General features: G+C 47.9%; 2 long non-coding RNA genes across 2 annotated transcripts in view; both read left to right on the plus strand.

Annotated features, from left to right (window-relative positions):
• The window catches only part of LOC149450940 (uncharacterized), a 43,668-nt gene extending 37,781 nt beyond the window's left edge, over window positions 1-5,887 (plus strand). Inside the window, exons 3-4 of the long non-coding RNA XR_016315179.1 lie at window positions 3,138-3,279; window positions 5,654-5,887. This is a non-coding gene — a long non-coding RNA (uncharacterized LOC149450940). The remainder of the gene's footprint in view (window positions 1-3,137; window positions 3,280-5,653) is intronic.
• The window catches only part of LOC149450939 (uncharacterized), a 127,672-nt gene that overhangs the window by 61,675 nt on the left and 45,192 nt on the right, over window positions 1-20,805 (plus strand). The gene's annotated exons all lie outside the window — the stretch shown is intronic.

Genomic DNA, 20,805 nt, shown 5'->3' on the forward strand with positions numbered 1-20,805 from the left:
CCCCCCCCCACCTGTCCCTCTGCGCTCCTCCTGTCCCGCTGCCCCCCCACCTGTCCCTCTGCCCCCCACCTGTCCCATGCCCCCTGTCTTGCTGCCTCCCACCCTTCCCTATGCGCTCCTCCTGTCCCTATGCGCTTCTCCTTTCCCATGCCCCCTGTCATGCTGCCTCCCACCCTTCCCTATGCGCTCCTCCTGTCCCTCTGCCCCTCACCTGTCCCATGCCCCCTGTCATGCTGCCCCCCACCTGTCCCTTTGCGCTTCTCCTGTCCCTTTGCGCTTCTCCTGTCCCTTTGCGCTCTTTTTGTCCCTTTGCGCTCCCCCGTCCCGTTGCCCCTCACCTGTCCCTCTGCCCTCCTCCTGTCTTGCTGCCCCTCAGCTGTCCCATGACCCGTCATGCTGCCCCCCACCTGTCCCTATGCGCTCCTCCTGTCGCATGCCCCCTGTCATGCTGCCCCTCACCTTTCCCTCTGTGCTCCTCCTGTCCATCTGCCCCTCACCTGTCCCATGCCCCCTGTCATGTTTCCCCCCACCTGTCCCTTTGCGCTCCTCTTGTCCCATGCCCCCTGTCATGCTGCCCCTCACCTGTCCCTCTGCTTTCCTCCTGTCCCATCCCCCCTGTCATGCTGCCCCTCACCTGTCCCTATGCGCTCCTCCTGTCCCTATGCGCTCCTCCTGTCCCATGCCCCCTGTCATGCTGCCCCTCACCTGTCCCTCTGCGCTCCTCCTGTCCCACTGCCCCTCACCTGTCTCATGCCCCGTCATGCTTCCCCCCCACCTGTCCCTTTGCGCTCCTCCTGTCCCTCTGCGCTCCCCCTGTCCCGTTGCCCCTCACCTGTCCCTCTGCGCTCCTCCTATCTTGCTGCCCCTCAGCTGTCCCATGACCCCTGTCATGCTGCCCCCCACCTGTCCCTCTGCGCTCCTCCTGTCCCTATGCGCTCCTCCTGTCCCATGCCCCCTGTCATGCTGCCCCCCACCCTTCCCTCTGCGCTCTTCCTCTCTCATGGCCCGTCATGCTGCCCCTCACCTGTCCCTCTGCGCTCCTCCTGTCCCACTGCCCCTCACCTGTCCCATGCCCCCTGTCATGCTGCCCCCCACCTGTCCCTATGCGCTCTTCCTGTCCCATGGCCCGTCATGCTGCCCCTCACCTGTCCCTCTGCGCTCCTCCTGTCCCACTGCCCCTCACCTGTCCCATGCCCCCTGTCATGCTGCCCCCCACCTGTCCCTATGCGCTCCTCCTTTCCCATGCCCCCTGTCCTGCTGCCCCTCTCCTGTCCCGCTGCCCTTCACCTGTCCCTCTGCCCTCCTCCTGTCCCTCTGCGCTCCTCCTGTCCCTCTGCGCTCCTCCTGTCCCTTTTGCGCTCCTCCTGTCCCTTTTGCGCTCCTCCTGTCCCTTTTGCGCTCCTCCTGTCCCTTTTGCGCTCCTCCTGTCCCATGCCCCCTTTCCCGCTGCCCCTCACCTGTCCCTCTACGCTCCTCCTGTCCCGCTGGCCTTCACCTGTCCCTTTGCGCTCCTCCTGTCCCGCTGACCCCCCACCTGTCCCTCTGCGCTCCTCCTGTCCCGCTGACCCCCCACCTGTTCTGCTGACCCCCCACCTGTCCCTCTGCCCCCCACCTGTCCCATGCCCCGTCTTGCTGCCTCCCACCTGTCCCTATGCGCTTCTCATTTCCCATGCCCCCTGTCATGCTGCCCCCCACCTGTCCCTTTGCGCTCCTCCTGTCCCTCTGCGCTCCTCCTGCCCCGTTGCCCCTCACCTGTCCCTCTGCGCTCCTCCTTTCTTGCTGCCCCTCACCTGTCTCATGCCCCCTGTCATGTTGCCCCCCACCTGTCCCTATGCGCTCCTGTCCCATGCCGCCTTTCATGCTGCCCCTCACCTGTTCCTCTGCGCTTCTCCTGTCCCACTGCCCCTCACCTGTCCCATTCCCCCTGTCATGCTGCCCCCCACCTGTCCCTTTTGCGCCCCTCCCGTCCCTCTGCGCCCCTCCCGTCCCTCTGCGCCCCTCCCGTCCCTCTGCGCCCCTCCCGTCCCTCTGCGCCCCTCCCGTCCCTCTGCGCCCCTCCCGTCCCTCTGCGCCCCTCTGCGCCCCTCCCGTCCCTCTGCGCCCCTCTCCTGTCCCGTTGCCCTCCTCACCTGTCCCTCTGCGCTCCTCCTGTCCCACTGCCCCTCACCTGTCCCTCTGCGCTCCTTCTGTCTTTCTGCCCCTCACCTGTTCCATGCCCTCCTGCTCTCCTCCTGTCTTTCTGCCCCTCACCTGTTCCATGCCCTCCTGCTCTCCTCCTGTCTTTCTGCCCCTCACCTGTTCCATGCCCTCCTGCTCTCCTCCTGTCTTGCTGCCCCTCCCCTGTTCCATGCCCCCCATCATGCTGCCCCTCACCTGTCCCTCTGCGCTCCTCCTGACTTGCTGACCCCCACCTGTCTCTCTGCGCTCCACCTGTCCCATGCCCCGCGTCACGCTGACCCTCTCCTGTCCCGCTGCCCCTCACCTGTCCCTCTGCGCTCCTCCTGTCTCGCTGCCCCGATCCTGTCCCGTGCCCCTCTGTCATGCTCCCTCCTTCTCCTGCTAACCCCCTCCCCCCCACCTGTCCCAATGACCTACTCTTGTCCTGATATCCAACGTCCTGCAGCCCCCATCACTCTGCCTCCCTCCTGTCTCACAACACCCCCCCCATGTAACACTGCCCTCCATCATGCTCCTGTCCTGAAGAGGTTGATCTTAAACCGCAAAGGAAAGGACACATTTAGATGGGGGTGCCCGATTTTAATATTGCCTAGGGCAGCACAAAACCAAATTACACCACTGTCTACAATGCCATTAATCCCCCTTCACTGCTCATTTTATGCCCACCTTGGAGCAGTGTAGAATGCATTGCAAATGATTTCCCATTAATTGCAGGCTCTTTGTTGTCCCAACAGAGCAGCATTCATGTGCCATGCTCATAATTTGAATGGTTTAGTCTTCTAAAGTAATGTTGTATAAGCTTGGAAAGTATTTTAAGGTTATAAAATATCAGATTTGTCTATTAAAGTTTAGTTGATATTATGATTTGCTTTAAAATTTGATAAGTTATTGGGGCTTAATGCCCCTTGTCATCCTCTTGTATTTTTTTTTTTTCTACTGGAACCTCTATCTTTTTTCAGATAAGTGGATGAGCAGCATGGCCGGCTTCTGGCAAGACACTGCGATTTGATTTAAAACGTGGGAAATAGGCAAGAATCAAGAAGATGGGCTCTTTTGGTTTAAAGTGTAAAGGCTCAAGGGATTTTATCTTCAGGCATCAAGGTAAAAAATCCTTTTCTGTGCAGGATTCCCCCCAATCCAGTGATGCTAACTGGAGTCTATGCTATCCTGGGACTCCCTCTACTCATTGGCTGAGACAGCAGCAGGAGACTTTGGCTCGCACTACAGTCAATCACAGCCAGTGTGCAAATGAGAAGAGAGAGGGTGGGGCAGAGTCCTTCTCCATGTGTGAATTGCCTGGGGAGAGCACATGCTCGGGTGCCTCCATAGCAAGCTTCTTTGCCGTGGGGGCACGTGACAGAAGGAAGGGACTAAGCGCCGGCAGGGGACCCAAGAAGAGGAGGATCTGGGCTGCTCTGTGCAAAATCTGCACACACAGCAGGTAAGTATGACGTTTGTTATTTTAAGAAAAAATTATGTCTTAGAATAACTGTATGCAATGCAGTACCTGTGTGTTTTTTTTTTTTTTTTTTCTTCAAATTTGAACTGTTTTTAATAAATAAACCTCTTTGAAGCTTTAAGTCCAATAATGGACACTCTGGCTGGAGTGTGCATTATCTAGAACAGTCTTTCAACCAGAATGCTTTGGCCTTTTTGTTTCACAAGCCTTAGGTTTTCATTTTGTAGTATTGCAGCCTTGGACACCTTGAGGGCCAGCTGCTTGCATTCTAACAACCAATGATGTAATTGGCTGAGAAGGAGGACATCGCACTGCATCCTCATTTGTCTCTCCCTTCAGCTCTAGGGTCATGTTTGCTGAGTGATGGAGAGAAAACTGAGAGAAACACTGGAATACTAGTCAGTACCAGTGTGCAAAGGTATATTATTGCTTTGTAAGAATAAATCTCCTCCACTGTTGGGTGTCCTATGTGTATGGATGTTGCTGCATTATGAAAAACTATTTGTTTCATTCTTTACATTTGGAATAGGGAGCCTCAAGATGTGCAGAATTTTAAAGGGTGTCTTGATTCAAGGGTTAAAAAACACTGGTCTAGAAGCATTAAGCCAATATTCCCACCATACGCTTTGCTTTGTTTTCATGTTTAATCAAATAAATTCTGGTCTCACTAATGGCAGGAATACACGGTAAGAAAATCGACTGATCGGTCATCAGATGATCGATTGATGTTTGTTCTTTGGTTGAAATCGTGGCCCATATTAATCAATCGGAAAAACTAGTTTGTTGAGCAATACGTAATGTTGACGTCTTCCGTACAAGTGGAAGTGATACAATGTGCATGTGACCTTGTAGCCACGCCCTTCCGTCCAGAATGAGCATTATTCTTTGTGACCGGCTTTAGAACATATTGTTCATAGATACTTTGCTGGCTCCGAAGTGGAAGCATCTTCGTACGCCCGTTGTTTCTTCACGAACGTCCAGGTCATCTGTTTCCGCTCATGCGTGATGGCGCTTGATAGATTTTTTTTTTTTTTTTCTATACGACCGTTATACCACCGCATAGAAAATCAGTCACTCGCATGCGAAATGACAACATTTTTCAGTTGTTCAACTGGATTTTATAGTTCACAATATCATTACCAGTTATAACATCCTACTCATCAACTACGAGAAAATGGATTGATCATTTGTTCAACAAAATTGTTTGTACGATTTTCCTACCATGTATTCCTGCCATTAGGGCTTTGTATAGCTTCGGAGTGTTGCCTTTATAGGAAATCTGTTCATAGAATTAGCATTTGGTCTGACAGAAAAAGGTTGGAAGACTGATGGAAGCAACCAACCATTCTTCATTACTTCCCTGACATTCTCTATATGAGTACTTAGAAATATCCAAGAAGGTAGAAATTGTTTTAAGAAAAAGGGGTCATGGTTGATTCTAAAAATTACTGGACAGTCTCAAGTCCTGTACACATGACCCGAATATCAGCCGGTATTGGCCAGTTCAATAGAAACTGGCTGACATTCGGTTCATGTGTACACCCGCCTATGAGAATCCAACCAAACAGGCGTGCCAGAAAACTCAACATCCAATCAGTGCTGGCAGTCAATGGCCAGTGTGTTGTGGCGGGGGGCGGCAGTCCCCCTGTGGGAACACAATAGCTCAGTAGAAGAGCAGCTCATTAGTACAGCAAGCTCCTCCTGAGTGCTTCAGTTTTTCGTTCAGCAGCTGGGTTGAATGACAGACTGGTGTGTGTGCCCAGCATCACATAACTCCACAGTCCTCTTCTAAACATCACAAAAGCACGGAGAGCATGTACACATTTAAGTATAAAGCACCTAAAAAGGTTTTTCAATTTTTAAATATGTATTTTAAGTTATGCTATGTTGATGGGAACATGTAACGAATAAGAAGTAGGTGTTGTCCCAATTTGGCTGCAAAAGTTGAAATTCAGTTTGTGTACTATGCCTGCAAATGTGTCCTCTCTAATCCTTTACCTCTCCTCCTCTTTTTAGCTGCTCGACTGAACTAGCAGTGTTGAAGTGTGAGCAAGGTCAAGGTGAACTGCAATCATCCCAAAGACATTATCTTCATCAATTTGCCTGATTTTCCTTCACAATTTTGTTCTGTGATGAGCATCAAGCCGAAGCCACTTTGTGATCACGTCATGACTGTCCTCTACCATTGTCTCCAATATGAAATACAAATTATTGTACAATAAAATGTTGACATTCATTTTTTTAACCTAAGTAATGTCTTGCCATCTTTTCTTTTAATATATGTTTTTAAACTAGAGGTAGTGGTCAGTTTGCTTGCATTTGGATTAAATGGTCTCTGAATTCAAGTAGAATAATATAAATAGAGCCTATAGAGATGACTTAGGCTTGTCTGTATGGACTGATGGGCCTACTATTTGACTTGGATTCAGAGGGCCTTCCATGCTACTTATTACACTTATGCCAGAGGGGTATCCATCCTGGTTAGCAAATCCCTGCCCTGTGTGCTTGAGACCATTCATACTAACCCACAAGGGAAATATGTTTTAATGGTTTTCACGCTATGGGGTCAAAAATAAGTGGTCGCTTCTATATATATCCCTCCGCCCTTCTCCACAATGCTATGTACACTTCTGGAGAGGTTTACCCTGCACGGTCTTGCTAAATTGCTACTCATGGAGGACTTTAATGCCATCTTGGCTCCAAACCTGGACAAACCTACCCCCCAAAATATTTTTCTGCTGATCTGGTTAACTGGGCATGGGTTGGAAGAAGTTTGGAGATGGATACATCCTACCACTCGATCTTATTCCCGTTTTCTCCACATCCTATAACACTTCCTCTCATATTGGCCTGGATTTTGCTAACCCTGCATTTTTGGCAAATGTTCTAACTGCTTCCTACCTACCTAGCGGATTGTCGGACCATTGGCCCTGACGCTCTGCTCTCCCTCTTCTCGGAACACCTCCCTCTGGCGATTGGGACCCCACTGGATCTCCCACCCAACTGTTGCAAATGCTATTCCACCATTGCTAAGTGAGTTTTGGGACAATAATGCTGGGTCATCCTCTCTAGATGTTACATGGGATGCCTTTTTAAGGCATACACAAGAGGACAATACATTTCCTCTATTGCTGCAGTCTGCAAAGCACACACCACTACCACCCACACCTTACAGTAGTCAGCGGAGGAATGTACTACCAAATATGTAGCAGATCCCTCTGAACCTAACTTTGACCTCCTCTCCATGGCCAAAAGAGAATTGCACCTTCACTTAGTTGAAATTACCAGATTGGATCTTCTCAATAGCAAACAATGATTTTTTGAACAAGGTGACCGTAATGGGTGGCTACTAGCAATGCTGGCTCAACACGATCAGCAACTCACCTTAATTTCCCAGCTTCAGACCTCCTCGGGGGGAATGGTTTCCTCACTGTCAGATATTATAGAAAACTTCTGTCAATTTTACAATACCCTGTACACCTCCAAATTACCCCCCAGATTTCTGGCTCATGACCTGTCAGCTTTACTGGATCAGTTAGCACTGGGATGGCTCTCAGATGCAGAGGGTGAGGCCCATTACTCCAGAGGAGGTCTCTGCCGCTATTCATTCCTTTCCTTATGGGAAAGCCCCTGTCCCTGACTGCCTCCCCATCGAATTCTACAAGACTCATAGTGTGTACAGGAGGCTAAAAACGGGGACTACAGTATATCACTAAGTGTATCTTTGGGTAAGCTGCCTTCCTCTATTAATCATGCCAATTTGGTGCTAATCTATAAACCCCCAAAGGATCCTGCCTCCTATAGGCCTATTGCTTTTATCAACACCGATTTTTAAAATCATAACCAAGCTTCTTACTCTGAGGCTGCAACCGATACTACCTACCATTATTGACCTGGACCAAATGGGGCTCGTGGCACATAGAGCCACAGACATACATATACGCAGACTGTACACCAACATTCATACTACACATGCCAATGTGGATTCTAAGGGTGGTGGCCTCCCTAGATCTTGAGAAGGCCTTTGATACCATCGAATGGCCATTTTCTCTGGGAGGTACTTCGTAGAATGGGCTTCCCTCTAGTTTTCATTGCATGGCTCAAGACACGTTATGCCAATCCAACCTCTGCGGTCCAATTGGGTGGTGGCCTGTTGGTCCTGTTCTCTGTCCAGAGGCACTCTACAGGGTTGCCCCCTCTCTCTGGCTCTTTTTGCCATAGCTGAGGCTCTACATACCTCCCCTAACATCAGGGGCCTACGCATTAGCTAGCTGAAGGAGAGGGTGGCCCTGTATGCTGATGACCTTTTGTTTCTAAATGATGCTGGACCGTCGCATGCCGGGGCCCCTCCAAATCCTGCACTCATTTGCTCCTGTTGCGGGTCTCGGGGTCAACTGGACAAAATCCCTACTGTTCACCATTGACCCCCGGACTCCTAGCACGGCCCTCCCTTCTGCTCCGCTACAGTGGGTAGAGAGTTTTAGGCATCTGGGGGTCGTGATCTCTCTCTGGGTCTCTGATTTTCTTCCCTTAAATCTTACTCCATGGTGCAAGATCTTAGGCTTAAACTGAAGGCATGGGAGTCCCTACCTTTTATCTGTTCTTGGGTGCATCAACCTTATTAAAATGAAAGTTCTCCCGAAACTCACCCACCTTTTCCGACACTCTCCGCAATGCATGCTTAAATCCTTTTTCACTCAACTTGACCAGCTATTCTCCTTCATTTGGGGCCCCCAACACCCCTAGGCTTAGTCTTTCCTGATTGTTACAAATACTTCTTGGCCACTCAATTGGTTACAGCCGCCTGGTGGCTAAGTCCTGATCCCAACAACTCCTCAACTGATCTGGAAGCTGCGTTGTTGCACTCTATGGAGGCTCTGAGGTTCCTTTTGTATAGAAGATCCCGGGCTCACTACCCATTGATGCCCTCCATGCTCACCACCCTGCGGGCCTGGTGTGCAGGTTTAATATGCAAGCGCTATCCCAAGCTAGCTGCCTCTCTGAATGCCCCATTATGGCTTAATCCCACCTTGCCCCATAGTTTCATGATACCCTCAGGCCTGGACAAAATGTAATCTTCCAAGTTGTCACCGATTCTACATTGTCCCCTTTGGCTGCCCTTTCTTCTATGTATAATGTTCCTGCATCCCATCTAATTCAATACTTACAGCTCTCCTATGCCTTCCATGCTCAATTCCCTCAGTCTTCTACGGCTCATCCAACCAGCTCTCGCAGTGTTGAGGTCTAATTGCACTGTGAAGCCTACCTCCCATCTATATTCCCATTTATTGAGAGTTTTTCTACCTGCTCTGGAGGGCTTGCACGTGCGATGGTCGCGAGGTGTACCGCAATTAGTGATCACTGGGATGACATTTGGGACCTTCCCTTCCGTTCCCTGGTTTCTCTAAGGGACCGTTTAGTTCCATTTAAAAAGGGACATAGGGCCTATGATACTCATTATAGACTTCATAAAATTAACCCAACACACTCTCCCGAGTGCTGGCACTATGGGTGCACTCCGGGGGATTTTACCCTTGTGTTTTGGTATTACCCATCATTATCGGATTTCTGGAGAGAGGCGATATCCCTATGTAATTTACTTCAGTTCCCCTACAACCTACTGTCATGGAAATTTTGTATTGTTGGTCGAACTTTAAATGTGTCATGTATTCGTGTTATTCATATGTCTCTCGTGTGGCTTAATTAAAGCTCTGAAGGCTGCAATTGGGCCATGCGCATGTACAATGTATGTATTACAGTACTCGGCTTGGTAATGGATGAGATGGCAGATCTGCGCTTATAGACCGGCGTGTATACCACCACGGCATTCCATGCGAATGCTGCTGTCAGTAGACCGTGGGCCTGTATCCACATATCAGCAGCATGGTACCACGTGGGCTTCATAACGCAATGCGCAAGCGGTGTGAACTCCACGTGTAGGCTTGTGCATATCTTACAACCCATTACTAATCTGAACTGTATCTGGGATGGATGTGTTTTAATAAAGATCGTATCGGGCCCATCCAGGTACAGACTGATATTTTTAGGGAGTGCTTGTGCAGAGAATTTTACATACCAATAGAAGCTAGTAGGACAGGAAATATGACCTCAGATGGCTCATAGGGGGGAGGACCAGTGATAGATAATAGCAAAGGCTATGCTCCAATTGGAATGTACATCCTCTGTATAGGTACTCCCCATTGTATTGTTCGGTGGGAGGGATTGACTTTATTCATGTGGGGGGCATGTGTGTATTCTTAATAAAACAGAGAGCTGAGCCTAAAATCAGCCCTTATGTGAGTTGCAACCAGCCTTAGAGTGTCGTGTGATCATTCCAGGGTAACGGAGCTCCATCACCCACAAATTCAACAGAACCAAAGTATTTGGATGGGCAGGAATCGTGTAGTTTGGCTGCAGTCGTGGTAAGCGAGATTCGCACAGCTTTATGGGGGATTTCTGCGCATCCAACTGCGAGTACTCACGGTAAGGAGAAATTCGTTAAAGCGAATTTCCAAGACAGTTTGGCGAGCCTGGTGGATACTAACGCGTATTCTTGCGTAGCTAACCTAGAACGAGGGGGGAATGGCCATCATGAACTAGCAAAAAGTATGCCGGCACATTTCAGGTCTCTCTGCCATTAAGAGGATCGCTTTTTGCGTGTTCGTGTGGCTGATTTCGCTCTCTGTTAGCTAACAAAAAATACCGCTTAACAAGGACCTCGTTTTTTGTCCTAAACTCTTGATTTGTGGGTGAAAGACAAGGGTTTGTCTCTGCGGAACGCAGCAGAGGGGGGGGTTTTGGTTGGCTGGATTTGGTCAAGTTTAAAAAATCTTCCAACCAAAAATTAAACGGGTATATGTTTTAGTGGGTAAAAGTTGTTGCATAGTGTTAGGTAAGTATTTGCGGGTTGTAGGTACTGTGGTGATTGCTTTACCCCCCTCCACGTGAGGTAATTATTACAGTGCTGAAAGGCTTAGGTTAATTGTTAACTGTTGTAAGATCTGTGTTATGTGGTCTGTACAATGTTTTGTGGTACCACTGCTCCCAGCAAGCATGCAGCAGGGGGTCCTTTTTGTTACATGTGCATGTTAGTGTGATATGTTGGTGTTTTATGTCCGTTCTGTGATTGTGCCCAAATTGTGTTGTATGTGTACTTCATATTGTTGTGTAATTGTCCAGTGTATGTTCTGTCTAAAAGTCTGTTTTATGTAAGAGGCAATTTTGAGGCTAGAGTCTGCCGTGTGCTCCTCTGTGGGGGGTCATTCTAGTATCTGCCATGTGCTCCTCTGTGGGGGGTCATCTTCTTGACAAACCACATGGACTCCTTTTGTTTGGTGGCCATTTTGTTGGCTACCAAATGTGCAGTAATCTCTATGCAATGTGCATGAAGTTTCCTATATGCATTTGACCCATATTGTGTTTTTAATCCAAATTTTTTACAGTTTCATTTGTTTGCTTTTAGCTTTAAATTTGCGTATTGCCAGCCAATTTAAAGTGTATTAAGCGAGTTTTCCCTTCACGTGTTCCACATTTAATGAGCGCGGTGAAGTCTGGGTTTTTGCACATAGATTTCTTGTATAGTGATTATGTTTTTCTTGTGTTTTTCCTGTTAAAAGTAGTTCCTTATTGTAAAGCGGGTTTGTTTTAAGCTGCTGTGTCGCGTGTTTCACGTCCAGCAGACTTTTTGTGTAAACGGTTCTAGGTGGTTGCAGTAAAGATTGCGTGTATAACGTGGATCGTTTAGCGGTGCTGATAGGAGTGATTTTTGAGTCAGCAACAAGGTTACTTTTGGCGCAGTTTTTCGGTTTACCTCGGTGTAATTGTTTTACTGTGAAACGTCCCGTGTTTTTCATAAGGATCCACTTTGTCCTTTTTAACAGTTTTTCAGGTTGAAAAAGGGTTTTTCTGTGTGTATTAGGAAAGTTTTTTTTCTTTTTACACAAATTTCCTAAAGGTCAGTTAGCAGGTTTCTGCCCAACCAGTGACCCCTAAGTAACATCCAAGAACCCCTCTTTTTGTTTTGACTTGTGTTAGCTACTGTGTGCAGGGAGAGAAAAGCCACTTTCATCATTGTGCGGTGTGGCCTGCCAAACACAGTGGGTGATGAGAACCACATAAATTACGCTGTGTGAGTGGGCGGTCCAGGGAAATCCTGGTTACCACAAACACTTCGGGTGGTCAGGATCACACAAATTGCGCTGTGGGAGTGGGAGGTGTGCTCTCAGTCTGACCGCCACTTGATGCGCTTCGGGTGATCGATAAGTATCACATAAATTACGCTGTGCTGGGAAAGTGGTGGAATCAGGCCTCTCGGTAGGATCCCACCGAGTGCTCCAGGGGGTAAACAGGTACCCGGACGCGGGATATATACCAGTGACTAGTCACGATGGGCAGTAGTCAGTCCATGAAGAGAGAGGGGGAACCAGCCCTCTTCAGGGTAAGGACAGCTGCACAACTGATGAAGGTGAGTTTGGGGGGGAAGTCTACAGAACCCCTCAAAAGGTGGAATAAATGGTCGAAGGGTACCAGATGGGAAATTCCCCGGGAAGGTACATTTGACGCATGGAGGTGGGAAAAATTCATCTCTGAATTTGAACCACGGATGCAGGCGTCAGAACTAGAGATCGCACAGCTATGGCTTCACAGGTCAATCCAATTAGGGAGGCAGGGCATACATAAACTGGTGTCTGTCCGGAAGAACCAGGTGATGTATACCTGGCCTCCAGAGGGAATAAAACAGGAGGATCCAGTGTCAGAGGTGGAAGAAGCTCTTTCAGGGCTGACTCTACTAAGGCAGGCAGGATCAGGGTCTGCTGGGGTCCCCCAACAACCAACAGTGGCTGAGATAAGTATAACTGCACCTGTCTCTTCTGTTAGTGACGTCACTCTTGACATACCTTCTGTGTCTTCTGTCTCTATGCCTCAGCCTCTGCCTCTACCTCTCCCTTCTCCCTGCTTCACCCCAGCTCCTTCTGTTTCCAACTATGAAGCCTACTCAACAACCGATTTGCAGACTATCTGTGAATCAAGGGGAATAGACACCTGGTTAAAAAAACAGGGCGGATTGCATCAAAGCGCTACGAACCACTGATCAGACCCCTGCCCCCCAGCTATACCCTGATCTGAGGGACCTCAAACCTGAAGGTGCAGTAAGCGAGGTGGTTAATCTAAGCCCACCGATGATGCTGGGTCAGCCCTTGCACTCTTCCCGGACCGAGGCCTATCCAGTCAGGGTGCAGCAATTTGAAGGTCCTCCCAATGCACGGGGGGAACGGACTTTAGGGGAACGGGTAGTTTGGCATGTCCCCTTCACCCCGGCAGAGATCCGCACTATTCTGGCTGAGCTCCCGGACTATCGAGTCAATCCGAGAGGATTTGCTCGAATGTTTGGACAAAACCAGTTCAGCTATGGTATGAGCGGGTCAGATTGTGCACAGATCCTACGGGCAAAGGTGGGCATGGAAGTGGCCAGTACAGTGATTGCAGGGTGCTCTATAACCACGCATGAGGAGATGACTTCAGGGGGCAAAGAGTTCTGTACACAGCTAAAGGCAAAGCTTCCAGAAATGTATGGTGCTACCTCTACTACGGACATGATGAAGCTCACCCAGGGTCCTAATGAGGAAAGCGCCTGCTTCTGGCGCCGTCTCAAGCAGGCGGCACTGGATGCGGATCTGGAAGTTGGACCTGATGCTCCAACTGAAGGGGTAAAGGTGACCGCGACGCACATTCTGTTGCGGGCCAAATTTTTGGAAGGCATCGATACTAAAATTCGGGAAAGGCTGGTTCTGGCCCGACCCGAATATAATGAGATGTCTATCCCTGCTATCCTTTCCACTCTTGCGGCAATAGAGAGGGAAATGGATAGAAGAAAACAAGACAAGGCCAAAGTTCTTATGTCCCAGACCCCACACGAAAAACCAAGGGATCTGGGTCACAGGAAGGATAGGCCCCCACCCAGGTGCTTCCAGTGCCACCAAACGGGGCACATGAGGAGGAGCTGTCCCCAATTACCTAAAGGTCGGTGGCAGTTCATTCCTGATGAGTCCTCCGCCCCTATGACCACCATGGTAAGTAACTCCTATGAATTCTCATAGGAAGTTGACAAATCGGTGTCGGCCCAGATCCATCTTTTTCTAGAGGAATTAAAATATCCCCTCCCTTGCCTCACTGACACCGGTGCAGCAAGAACGGTCCTGCGAAAACAGGACATCCAAGGCAAGGTACCCCTCTCAGGGGAAAGCCCTCCTAACCCCTACTAACCTCACTATCAAACGATGCACTATTCTTAACCCAGCTTCTCTTCTTCCTGTGTCGGAAGATGAGAAGGGGGGGGAGGACAGCAATGACAGTGCTGAATTTTGCAACACGACTAACAATACTAACACCTCTTCTGCTAACATGTCTTCTTTGTCCACTACTAACCTCTCTTCCAAAGGACACGACTGCATTTCTTTGGTGGAACTGGAGTCAGCGGCGACACACCCCATATCACCCCGAGAGTAGCGGTAAGGTTGAACGTCTTCCAATACCCAAAAACCTTGGCCTGAGTGTCTCCCCATTGCCCCCTATTCCATCCGGAATGCCCCTCGGCAACCACATGGGCTGTCACCCTACGAGGTGTTGTTTGGGGGACCTCCCAAAACAGGGTTGTACTTTCCTCAACAGTTGTCGTCTTTGCATTCACAGCTTACAGGTTATGTGCAATCTCTGCAACGGGAGCTGCAGAAGATACACCATCGGGTTCGCGAATCGCTCCCCGATCCAAATACAATAACAGGTGTTCTTTCTATTGAGCCAGGTGATTGGGTCGTCCTAAAGAAACATCAAAGAACCGGACTCGAGCCACGGTTCACCGGACCATACCAAGTCCAGCTGACGACACCTACCTCACTCAAACTCGAGGGACGAGACAACTGGGTGCACGCAAGCCACTGCAAGAAGCTTTTCAGCTACACCAGAGAATGAGGGGTGTCATTTTCCTTTTTCTTTTTGTTTGTATGTCATACATGTGTGTGAACGGAGGAAAAGACGGCAGATACCCCAACCTTTTATTTAAAATGCACCTGCGTTTAGCCAGAACCGCCAACAAAACCAACTGTTGGGTATGCTCAAAGCCCCCACCCAGTCATCACATGTCCGCAATGGCCGCTGTTCATGCCCTATATGACATCCGCGTCGGCATGAAAAAGCAAGGGACCCCTGGTCAGCCCCCACGTAGACATTTGTCGGTAGAACTTAATGACACATTTTTAGCAGGTAACATCAGTTTCAGCACCAATATTAGCTCTAGCTCCTGTAGGGCCCTCACCAGTCCATTATGGGTAACTGGGCAGCTAGGCAGCCCTCAGGTGTGCTTTAACATCAGCTTTGGCACAGGTAACAAGTTTGTTGGGATTACCACCTGCGAGGGAGGTATAACTGTCAATCTGACTAACCAGACTTCCTTTCTGAGTAACCACACTGACCGACCAGACCACGTGTGTTGGAAGGACGGATGTGATGTGCAGACTGAGGGAGCAATCCCCCAGTCTGTGCAACTGTTGCTCAGTACCAGAGGCCGAACGAGGAACTCTTCCTGCTCTGCTCTGACAGGTCCATACTATTTTCTGTGTGGTTCGGCAGCCTATAGAACATTTCCCCAGAACGCGAAAGGTTCGTGTGCCCTCATAAAGCTAGTCCCCGCATCCTATGTAGTGATGGACCATGAAGAGTTGATGGTCCACAAGAAGGTAAGGATGGCAGGGAGAGTTCGCAGGGAACTGTTCTCTGAGGGCGACCAGGCATGGGCTTGGTTCCCCTCATGGACAGGATAGGGAATAGAACTTATGAAGCGCCTGAACAATTTTTCTGTCATCGTGGATAGTATGTTTAACGAGACCGTAGAGGCTGTCAGAGAAATTGCCCAAGAACAACGGCAGATGGGAATTTTAGTGCTTCAGGAGAAGATGGCCCTTGATTATCTTTTAGCCGCCAAAGGGGGGTTCTGTGAGTTCATCGGAGAGGATTGTTGTACTTGGATAGAAGACACCGATGACAAGGTCCAGGCCCATATGAACAAAGTTAGTGAACTACAGGGAAAAGCTAGAGCTATAGCTAGTGAGGGTTGGAATCCGTTCAAGGGTTTGGGAGGATTGGGAGATTTCCTGTTCTCCATCGGATCTTGGTTGAAGGAAGTGGGAGTGTATATCCTGATGCTTCTCTTTTTCATCTGCCTTTTATATGCCGCGGTGAGATGTTCCTGTTGCCTCATCGACCGTGTAAACCAAGCTCGGGCAGACGACCACATCTCCATGCCCGCTCCTGGGATCCCACTCCAACCACTGATCGGAGGAAGACCTCACCAACCATCCACCTTCTCTACAGATTACGTCCTGGCTTCCCTCTAATTTATCTCTCTGAAGACCACATTCTCCAAGACCTTCAAGCAAGCTTCAAGCCTCATCATGGTTTGTGTCTGCGATTTGGAAAACTGTCTGGGTCGAGACCAGCCTTGTGTGGCCCCGTCTGCAGGGGCAATTTGAGAATCTGTTGCTGGATCTCCCCAGACCACCGTGGGATCACAAGCTTTATTCATACCACAAGTCTGTTTGTGGTTTTTGCAAGAGCCTTCCTGTAGTGAAGGTTCCAACGCTCTTGAGGATCATCGCTTCAATCAAGCCTGTTTGCGTCGAGTCTGCGTCGGGTCTTGTTGTTTCAGGTACCCCGTGGAGCTTTATTCTCAGGGACAACTACAGGAACTCTTTGAAGTTTGAGACTACACCTATCAAGCTGAAGAAGATCAAGAAGGGACACGAGGAGAATATGATAAAACAGGAGGGAATGTCATGGAAATTTTGTATTGTTGGTCGAACTTTAAATGTGTCATGTATTCGTGTTATTCATATGTCTCTCGTGTGGCTTAATTAAAGCTCTGAAGGCTGCAATTGGGCCATGCGCATGTACAATGTATGTATTACAGTACTCGGCTTGGTAATGGATGAGATGGCAGATCTGCGCTTATAGACCGGCGTGTATACCACCACGGCATTCCATGCGAATGCTGCTGTCAGTAGACCGTGGGCCTGTATCCACATATCAGCAGCATGGTACCACGTGGGCTTCATAACGCAATGCGCAAGCGGTGTGAACTCCACGTGTAGGCTTGTGCATATCTTACAACCCATTACTAATCTGAACTGTATCTGGGATGGATGTGTTTTAATAAAGATCGTATCGGGCCCATCCAGGTACAGACTGATATTTTTAGGGAGTGCTTGTGCAGAGAATTTTACATACCAATAGAAGCTAGTAGGACAGGAAATATGACCTCAGATGGCTCATAGGGGGGAAGGGGAGGAAGTCTGCTGACCTCAGAAGGTTCATGGGGGAGGACCAGTGATAGATAATAGCAAAGGCTATGCTCCAATTGGAATGTACATCCTCTGTATAGGTACTCCCCATTGTATTGTTCGGTGGGAGGGATTGACTTTATTCATGTGGGGGGCATGTGTGTATTCTTAATAAAACAGAGAGCTGAGCCTAAAATCAGCCCTTATGTGAGTTGCAACCAGCCTTAGAGTGTCGTGTGATCATTCCAGGGTAACGGAGCTCCATCACCCACAAATTCAACAGAACCAAAGTATTTGGATGGGCAGGAATCGTGTAGTTTGGCTGCAGTCGTGGTAAGCGAGATTCGCACAGCTTTATGGGGGATTTCTGCGCATCCAACTGCGAGTACTCACGGTAAGGAGAAATTCGTTAAAGCGAATTTCCAAGACACTACCATAGTAGTATGTTTATTAGGATTGGTAGTAATCTTCTACCTACTGTGGCTGAGCGCACCATGGTTAGCCTACTTTTTGTTCTATGCTAGAAAAGCTATTGCATTGTAAAAAAAAAAAAAATCTGCTCCTCCATCTCTTACATTCTGGAAGCGGATCATTAATGATAATTTGCCAGTTTATAAGGACACACATCCAGAGAGTATGGTCCAAATGGTTAGCTGAACCTCCCACTGCCTCTGACAACCTGAGTAGCTTATTGTACCTCTAAGACATCCCCGTATACTCTCCCGGTCCCAAGGACGACATACATTACACAACTTGTATTACAACCTTCAGGTAATAGCGGTGACCATCCAGGCATCTATGATAGTTTTATAGATAGATTTTGTATGTTACCTTTTCATTTGTATGTTTTGCTGGATGTGAAGTTCTACATTACTCCGCCCGTGCGAGGGTACAATGCATGTCAACCACTGTGGTTGTTTTGTTCTTTTTATTCATTATGTGTAAGTCATGTAATATGCTAAAAGTTTTCAATAAAAAGATTGGGCTGAATGATGATGGTGTCACTTCTCTGGTTGTGCTTGAATGACTGCACCCCTCTCTTGTGTCTACAGGTTCCCACAAGGGCTTGCTCACACTGAGCAGCATTTTTGTTATGCAAAATCTGGTGCAACTCTTCATAGAAACCAATTAGCTTCCAGGTTTTATTGCCAAAGCTTAATTGAACAGGTTGAAGTTAGAAGCAGATTGACTACCATGCACAGCTGTGACATATTTGGAGTGTTCCAGTATAATAAATGTTATTGGTTCTAGTAATGGAGGCAGATTGATTTTCATTGTGTGCTTGTTGTGATTCCATCCCCTGGGGTTGATACATATTGGTTTCAATTCACATCATTTTTAATTTTGGTAAACCTCAAAATGCTTACAAGAACACCAACATCGCTGAAAATGTCCGATACAATGTTCTTGGGCCCCCGGCTATGCTGTTGTTAATGCAAACCAATGAAAATGGTTTAGAAGAAAGACTGGAGAGGCAACAGGGTGGATTTACTAATGGAAAATACTGTTACTTTGTAAATGTGGTGAAGCTTCACTTTGTAAATATTACCCAATCAGGTACAGAGAAAATAAAAATTTTTTTGCTTGCACATGATTGGATAATAGAAATCCGCAAAGCTTTACCACATTTACTTAATTCTGGGGAAAATTAGTGCAACTGCACTTGAGTGCCGAGTCTATTTGCCTTTTAGTAAATCCACCCCAACATGCTATATGAAATTTCTAGAGATCACCTCCATTAGAGCCCCTTTATAAATCAATGCTTTCACATTTGTGCTCCCTACAGTCATTTGAAAAAAAATCTTGTGCAAGCTCCGTATTAATCTCAGTATAATAAGATATAATCTAATGCAGAGGTAGGAGATCTACCTGAACAAAATATGAAAGATCAAAGGTAACCGGGGTTCAGTGCCTTTTTTTTTTTTTTAAGAAATTAACTAGCAATGCCTAATTAAATAGGAAACAAGATAAATATAAGAAAACAAATGTCACTGTAAAAACGCAAACTTAGCCTACCTTAAAAGTGCCCGGTGTCAGTTGTTTTACTTTTTACAAATTTGTTTAGGAGCCCTGTTGAAAGGGGTGCAGACAGGGGGCTGGACAAAAAAAAAAAAAAAGAACAGGAGGGTCAGCAGACGGCATGTACTAGAACAGACCCCCTAGATCTTCCTCCTGCAGCAGTTGGTGTCAGGGAGGAGGAGGAGATGCTGGCTTTCAGCTGATGCAGAAGGAAAATAAAACGGGATCATTGGAAGACAGGTATTTTAAACACTTGCTTACTGGGCACTTTTACCCCCTTCCTGCCCAGGCCAATTTTCAGCGTTCAGCGCTTTCGCACTTTGAATGACAATTGTGCGGTCATGTAACACTGGACTCAAACAAAATTTTTACCATTTTTCTTTTTTTTGAGACCTATAGGTGGGATTTACTCACCACTGGGTTTTTTATTTTTTGCTAAACAAATGAAAATAGACCATAAATTTTGAAGGAAAAAAAAAAGTTTCTTGTTTTGTTATAAAATTTTGTAAATAAGTAGTTTTTTTTTTCTCCTTCACTAATGTGCACTGAAGAGGCTGCATTGATGGTCAGTACCCTGATTATCAGTGTAGTTGTCCCCCTTTGAGGATTGCTGTGCTGTCAGCATGAGGAGAGGACTGCCGATAATCAGCATTTCCCGTTTACACATGATCAGCTGTGATTGGACACTGCTGATCACATGGTAAAGAGCCTACATCATCTGCTGTTTTCCATGATCGGTGATCTGCTGTCTCTGAGGGATACAGAGCACCGCTGATCGCCAGGGGTGCATGCGTGGCAAGAATGGGAGGATGTCATAAGACGTCCTCCCAGAACAATAGCAGGCCCGGCCTATAGGCTAGGCGGGAAGAAGTTAAAAATCTGAATTCCCCGCAAGGGACTGGGGATTTGGATTTTACCACCCCCACCCCCCCCCCCCTCTCACATCACCTCTCCCCAGTAGTGTCCTCTGCGTCCCCCCAGGCAGTATCCTACCTATGTACACAGAGAGTGGGAGGCAGCACAGTTCTGGATGAAGGGCGGAAGCTGCCAGAGTGATTTTTCATATTAACAAGCTGGGGATTGGTTGCTAGGACTGCCTTGGCAAACCAATCATCTATGGGTTCACTTGAAAAAGTTCTTTCTGCCAGCTTCCCCTCCGTCCTGAGCTTGGCTGCCTCCTACTCTCCTCTGAGCACTGAGGATGACAGCGGTGGAGGAGGCTAGGGGAAGAAGGACCAGCATCTAAAAGGCAGGGGTCGGCAGCACAGGGACCTGTTTGAGGTCTACCTGTCACCTACCTACAGTCGACAGGTAGACTGCGATCGATGAGTTACCGACACCAATCTAATGCACACAGTCATAATCGTATATCAGATTATCCCAAAAGCATTCATTCTTGCTGAATCACATACACATTGAGGACAATGGTGCCATATAATAACAAGGTACTTTCAAAGATTTTTTTTTTTTGAATGTGTAAATATATCAGCTGTTTATAGGATATGTAAATCCTGACAATGAGCATCTCCCATTTGCTCCCTTTTGGTCTGATTGGACGAGCATGACATCAATGCCCCTGCCTCTTCACCAAGTCTAATCAGAGAGTTAATGCACTAGGCCTGTGTGTCCTCCTTTCTTTCTTTCTTTTTGTTCTAGTGGCCATGAACATCCCCAGTCCTGAAGGGCAGCAAGGTTTCAAAAGATAATCCACATGTGTAGTGGAACAGTACTTCTACCCTATTGGGCTATCATTATTATGCACAGGAGATAATTGTTGTCTTTGGCTAATCAGAGATCACTGCATTCATTGAATAGTTC

Source organism: Staurois parvus, unplaced genomic scaffold (assembly GCF_062004578.1).
Source record: "Staurois parvus isolate SC_StPar_1 unplaced genomic scaffold, SC_StPar_1.0 ptg000558l, whole genome shotgun sequence".
Classification (NCBI taxonomy): domain Eukaryota; kingdom Metazoa; phylum Chordata; class Amphibia; order Anura; family Ranidae; genus Staurois; species Staurois parvus.